Consider the following 7,439-nt stretch of genomic DNA (forward strand, 5'->3'; position numbering starts at 1 on the left):
CTTCGCTTTTACTTTGACCGAATGACCATCTGGTTGAGCGAATGACCATTTTGTGAGGTCATAGATTTTGCGCGCAGAATTTGAAATAAATCCCTCGCCGTCAATATCGCTCTAAAAAAAAAAAAAATGCGTAAAATTTATTTTGTGACACGCGTTTCCCAACCAAACTGTTTAAGAAGAAAAAAACAATTTTTTTATTTTCTTGTGTTTTTTTTAAGTACTACTCACTACTTAGTTTCTCTAAGTACCAAAATCATATGTGACGTCAAGTAGAAGTGACACCATTTGGGCGCTCGGCGCTAAATCTATATATGAGGAGGAGATTTAGCCGTCGTGCCCCTTGCGGCTAAGTTCAGAACTTAATCCCTGGGGACAACAACGTGACTTGTTTGTTTCTGTATCTGACGCAATGCTCGACTGACGTAGTCAAACGCCACGTCAGCGTTCGGCTGTGGCTCCTGTTCAATAAGTGATCGAGCACCAAAATCCAGCCTGCAGGCCTTGTGTCGGGTGAACACCGAGCTCTGTGGAAATTAAGCTAGACATAGACCCTCCTATGCGGGGCGCAAGTCCGTCTGCTTCGTTCGCAGGGGTTGTGGTGACGTCAGAACGACGCCGAGTTCTGATTGGCTGTGATAGAAGGTAGGCCTGAATGCTAGCTACGTCGGGGTCTACCCACTATCCTTCCAATGGAAACCAATCGGAGCTCGGTGTCGTTCTGACGTCACCGCAATTCCTGCGCAACAAGCAGACGACTTGCTCTCCCGGCCTAGTTCTATTTCCTCGCCATATCCCGCAGCCAATGAAGACCTTTGGCTGCAGTCGTCCCTTCTGAATCCATTGATGGCGAGACCTGAAGTTGGTGGAATGTATCGTATATTTCGAGTGTTTCTGCGTCGATGTTTGAGAGGAAAGAAAAAGCATATTTTTGAGAACAAACTGCCAACCACGGTGGACGTCAGGAATTGCAAGGAACATATCAATTAGCGAAATAATTACCTAAAAACGTTAATTCACTTTTTAATAATTGAAAAACATGAAAAGAAAGCCCCTGAATCCGTGATTTTTTAGGACGACGTAAAGCACGTACGTGATAAGCGCGGCGATGCGCTGAAATGGCGACGCGTGCAGCAGGCGCAAGGCCGGCGCGGTATACAAAAACGCGGATGATATTGTTATCTTTCGCGTTGTTGGGAAGTGCCGTTGGCAAATTCGCACAACTTGCTAGGAGCCTAATCTACCAATTAAATCTACAAGCGACAAACAACACTTCCGAATCCGGCACTTACGCCGTGTTCGGAATGACTATCCGCCCTCTAAACTGACATTGCGATGGAAGCTACGTGCTCCTTGGACCAATCACACGTCTATCCTTCGTCATGTGATCACGCTCCCGCCCACGCAGAGAATGGGCTCAGATGGCGAAAGTGAGGCGGTTGATTTGTCCGGCCAGCTGGTAGCTCAAACTACACTATCAGCTTAGGGGGTTTTGTTTTGCTTTATAATGGCCGAGTCCCACTAGAGCGACAAAACAAACAACCGACAGGCGTCGGGTTAGTACAGCAAGCACGCGAAGCTATCTTTGGCAGGCTTGCGATCGCTCGTGCTCACTTGATGGGTACACTGCCAAGAGTACCTTCGCGTGCATGATGCACGTGCACGAGGCTTGTCGGTTCTTTCTGTTTTGTCGCTCACTCGGCCATAAGAGACGAATCTAAGCAGGACGTCTGGACGCCTCCAAATGTCATGCCCGCCACGGTCAAGCTATGCGTGCTGGTGCCCATGGGGCACTTGCAGTCGGGTCGCTGAGATTGCAATAGACCGATCTCGCGTGGCGTTCTACGCATGCGTGTCGCCGCAATAACTTGAGTTCATATAGTCTCGTGCACTTCACGCGCAGAGGTCCAGCGAGGTTGTCGCGCGAACGGAAAGACTACAGTTCCCTCGATGCATTGCGGAAGCGGCGGCGTAACCAAATTAGCTGGTGAGATCGATACATATTTTTTAAAAATACAGCCAAGCACCCCCCTCCCCCCCCCTTTTTTTCCCCCTCCTCCTTTCCCTTCGCATCTTCCAGGATCTCGCGATTCCGCATCTGGGGGTATATTTCCTAAAGGGAAACTAAAGCGGTCCCGTATCTAAGGAAAAGAAACACTTGAATCGTCTTTATTTGACCTCCAAAATCATGAATATCGAGATTATTATTTTTTCAATTTGGTTCACGGAAGCTACCGGGAACATTTTTTTTTAGTACCGTTCAAGTCACGCTTCTTTCGGGAGCGTGACGTCATATACAGAGTTTTCGAAATCTCCGCTCTCGCGCATCTTCAACGCCTATCAAAGCTATGTATAGACCTTTCTCACAAGGGCGCCGCCATCTTGAATTGTCGTCGCTTCCAGTATGGGCGAAATTGTTGTTTTGCCGTTGCCACGCCAATAGAAGGCATTTAGGATATGAGCGTAACCGTCACACTTTCTCGTTTTTCCCCCTATTTTTTTGTCATTTTCAGGTTGAACGTTTTAGTATTTTTTCGTCGCCCATACCGGATATACCTAGAGAGTATTCACAGGACGCCATATTTGAGGTCACTATTTACAGCGCATGCTCGGAACGAGCTCACGTTAATAGACTTCTAATACCGGCAATCTTGATGATGCGGAATGCACGCGACGAAAGAACTGCGGAAGCTCGCCATCTGCACGCGCTCAGCAGTCGCGCACACAGCTATGGCCGCCAGGGAATACTCCCTATTAGGCGGCTGGGGACGAGAGTGCTTAAAAAAGAAATAATGTCAGAAAAAGGACGTCACGACTGGTGTCAATGCGAGGGAATATACCTGGCAAGCTCATAATTGCACGCGCTGTCCACACGAGCGACACGAGAGGTCGGAGGATGTTCGTTTTGTCTCGCGTTTAGTTACATCTTCGGGAAAAACGAACGTGATATTAAGATTCATGGGATAAAAACACTATAGAATTCACCTCCAACTCGTTTTTCTTTTCAAGAACCTCTGTAGCTTTTTTTTTTTTTAAACTCACAATATTAGATTCTGTGAGTGCCCTATACAGCATAGCCGGTATCCAGCCCCTCCAAACGCGTAGGAAAATTAGCAGACTCACTTTCCTATACACACTGATAAACGATAGGTTTAGAATAGACAGGTCACGCTATGTCACTCTAAAATCTGCGAGAAGCACACGTAGCTACCATGCCTTATCACTTACAGACTATCAATGCCATACCGACTGCTTCAAGTTTTCTTTTTTTCCTAAAACAATTACTGAATGGAATGAGCTGCCTTTTGACATCGTAAACACGACTTCCATTCAATCATTTAAAGCCTCGCTCTTTTCATTATTTAAATAACCTCGAGGCTACTTATTGCTTATTGTTTTGATTTTGTTGTGACTGCTGTCTGTTAGCCAATTTTTCAATGCACTGCTCCTGAAATAGTTTGGCAGCTATATATCTCGAACTAAGTTGTGTTGGTCGTTTGTGTATATAACATCGTTCAATGTCTTGTTCGCTTTCTAGCGTAAATGCTAAAATGTACATGGCAAAGTGTAATGATGCTCACTGTTTCGTTTCATTGTTGTGCAGTATTTCGGTTGTCGGTTTCACGGTTTCTGCTCTTTACTATGTTCGTTGCACTGGCCTTGTCCCATATTGTACGTTTCAGTCATTGTTTAGAAGCCCGTCCTACAACGCCCTCCTTGAGAAGGCAGTAGTATCTGTAAATAAATAAAATAAACAATGCTTGGTGGACCACTGTATCTGTAGCCGTGCCTTTTTTTTTTTTTTGTTTGCTGAACACCATTTTTTTTTATCCGATTTTCAAATCTTGACACAAAATTCAACTCCTTGGCTGTTCCCTTCTTCCTAACTCATTTTCCACGCAGTGCTTGTTTGCGTGCTCATCAGACGAATAACTTGCCGGGACCTCAACCATCGTTGAGATGATTGCAGTAGGGCGAATATTCGGGCAAATTACTTTAGCAATGTAATACGCAAAGAAAGGGGGGGGGGGGGGGGGGAGAGGAGGGGAGGGGAGGGGAGAGGGGAGACCAGACTGCGCAGGGACATTAGAACGCAGAGCTCTGATTGGAAGAATAGTGGGTACACGCAAAGTCGAGCTTTTTTTTTTTATCTTCTCTCTACTCATTGTTCGAACACGTTTGAACGCCGGCGTCCGGCGTTCCAACGCGAGGCAGTCTCCGAAGAGCAGACAACGGTCTTCCTGACTCTGATAGGAGAAAGAGACGGTGGGTGGATACAAAGGCACCTCGCCTTTGTGTCTACCCCCTAATTCATCCAATCAGAACTCGGCACTCTGACGTCACCGCTGGCTCTCATATCTCATCCTCTCCCTCAGCTTCTCTCCCTATTCAGTTAGAGCTGCAACTGTGCGCCAATAACTTGAGAACTGCCGGACTTCTATAATGCCCAGTTAACAGCAATTTTTTTTTCTTTTTCTTTTTTTGCGACGAGAATTTTGGTAATTTTACGTTTCATTTGTTGGAGGATTCGCTATATATAGAGGCGAAGTTTTGCGTTAGTCTAGTTTTTTGCTTTAGTTTTACCAATTGTATGAATCCAATGCTAGGGATCAGAGTTCTTACATCGCCACCTGTGCTGCTTTATTATTGTATTATGCCACTGAAAGCTGCTTGTAGACTTTCTATTTTCTCTTTTGTTCGAACGATCGAAGGTAAAACTGATATAAGCGGTGATCATAGACAGTGAGATTAGCGAATTCAGTCTCAAAATATAAATGTCAAGATTGTATTACTATAGATACAGTCCTAAATAAAAATTATAAGCAACGTACACGTACATCAAAACTTAAACTTTTTTATTTTTGCTAAGAATATCGACAAAGGCAGACAGCGTTCTCGCGCTTTGGTCGAGACGTCCATACTGGACTGTACTGCCTGTACCGGTTACTTAGACTGTTTCTCCATAGGCCTTAATCGTATTTAAACCCTTTAAATACGACGAAGGCCTACCGAGAAGAGGTATGAACGAGCGTTCAAGCCCTTCAAACGTACAAAATGCTGCCCCCCCCCCCCCCCCCCCCCCGGCCCAAAAAAAAAAAAAATGTATAGTGTTTTTTTGTTGTTTTTTTTTTGCCGCCAAAATAAACTACGCATCATCCATCGTACGCTCTTTCTCTGACGAGATGTAGCGCTCGCGGTCAGTCGCATGCCGAAAGTTTCACAACAGTTATTCAAAAGTTAGAAGTGTCTTTTCGAAACTTTCAAGAGGAAAACGGCGGTCGACGATGCACACGATTACACAGAGGTGAATAGACCTTTCGCTAAATTACCCAAGCATCAGAGAGAATGTTGGGAACGTAGGTACACGCGCTGCGCGAGCTCGGCTTCCCTATGCGGAAAGCAAGTCGTCTGTTTCTTGCCCAGGATTGCGGTGACGTCAGGACGACGCCAAGCTCTGATTGGAAGGTAAGTGGGTAGACCTCAATGCTAGATGCCTTGAAGTCTACCCACTATTTGTTTTGAATCAGCCAATAAGAGCTCGGTTGCGTCCAGACATCATCGCAACCCTTGTGCAAGAAGCATGCAGACGAACTTGCGTTCCGCATGGAAATGATTCGAAGTAAAGAATTAAAATAAAGCGTCCGAGGAACGCGCGTGCGAAGTGCCATTGGTTTCAGATTTTTGCTTTCGAACAGTTAAAGGTGAAGACACCAGCACGCGGCAGCGCGTGTACGTACATACGTTCCCGGCATTCCTTTTGATACTTGGGTAATTCGGCAAAAGGTCTCTTGATTCAGCCACCAGGAACGGGCCCCATTTTCCCGTTGAAAGTTTCAGAAAACCAATTATCAACTTACGAATAATATAACGGTTAGTCCTGAAATCTTGGAATCCGGTCCGTACCACTATAGCGCTTCATTCAAGCCGAGTTTACAAATCCGCAATTTTTGCAATAAAAAAAAATAAATAAAACGTTGTACTATATACCACACGTTGTACCATATAAGAGGTTATTGAGTAACGACACTTGGCCATATTGTGGCTTAAAATTATGGTGGCTAGTTATCTGAAGCTTTATCTGAAATCACAGGAAACGCTTTTCCGTCCTCCACAAATGTTTTAAACAGTTTGCGACAAAGCAAAGCAATATTACACGAGCTTCCTAACACCGAACCTAATGCTGAGGAAGTCGCACTTTTGAATCAGGACAATCGGCAGTTGCGTCTGCTCTGCACAAGCCCCAAAATGGCGGCGCCCAGAACAATGTCGGGGAACGGAGTGCCGATACTCTTAAGCGCAGCTCATTTAGTGGTTCTAGTTATTGCTGTACTTAGGTGAGAGGCACAAAAAAAGAAAGAAGATAACGATGTAAAGCGGAGCAGACAAACTCTACGAGATGACGGTCTCCTTGGCCGTCGTCCAACGGTAGGATATAGTGCATCGGTACGTGACATTCCGGTGTGAAGCGTCGCAACACTACTCCCCGATTCCACTACTGCAGCTGCTCAGGAACGCAGCTTGGCGTTCCAGCCGGCCGGCATTTCTTCCGGGAACACCGGACAAAGCAAAAGCCGCTGGCTCGATTGCTATCGCACGAACGGTGACCGCGACCTTGGTGTGACGTGACGTGCCGCACTACCAGGGGTGAGCAGGTAACGGTACTTACATACTCGTATTAAGCTCAGTTTACCTTGGCAGAATCCGTCCTGGCGGTGGCTCGAGTTTTCGTCTTCTCTTTTTTTTTTCTTTCTTTCTTCTTTCTATTTTCTCGCTTTGGAGTTGGAGCTGACGCGGCCGACGGCACACGTGAAGGGGAAGTTGTTCGCGCGCGATGTTTTTGCGCGAGGCGTTGACATCGGTGGCGGATTCTGGGCGCTCTTTGTCTCCACGTTAGCCTTTGGTGCCTGCAGGCGTTCGTGCGTGCGGGGGGCATCGGCTGAGTCGTCCACAGGCATCCCGGTGCATTGATCTTGATTTTTCTGGCGTCGTTCCACAAAAGAGGCGAACAATTGAACAGGCATTGCAAACATGTCACCTATGGCTCGTTAATTTTTTTTCGTTTACTTAAGCGTCTGCAAGTTACGTGGGACTAGTGCTTTAATATATGTAAAATCATATCCAAAATGCTCACCCCCCTCGGAAAAAAAAGAAAAAAGAAAATCGGTGTTTTTTTAAATGTTTTATTGCAAATATAAACTACGTATCGTCGAACTCTCGAATTTGCCCCAAATATAGCGCTAGTGGCCCGAACCGGATGCCAAAGTTTAAGGGCGAATTCTCGTCTTCATCAAAAGTTACAAACGATTTTCGAACATTTTTCAGTGGTAAAATGTTGGTCGACAAATCCCACAAATACGCGGAATCGAACGACGAAAAGTACCCAGAACGGGACGCCTTTGCCCCCTTGTAATGATCAGAAAATGTAACTTTTGAATGAGATG

The sequence above is a fragment of the Ixodes scapularis genome, unplaced genomic scaffold (genome assembly GCF_016920785.2).
Source record: "Ixodes scapularis isolate PalLabHiFi unplaced genomic scaffold, ASM1692078v2 PGA_scaffold13__105_contigs__length_92229423, whole genome shotgun sequence".
NCBI lineage: Eukaryota > Metazoa > Arthropoda > Arachnida > Ixodida > Ixodidae > Ixodes > Ixodes scapularis.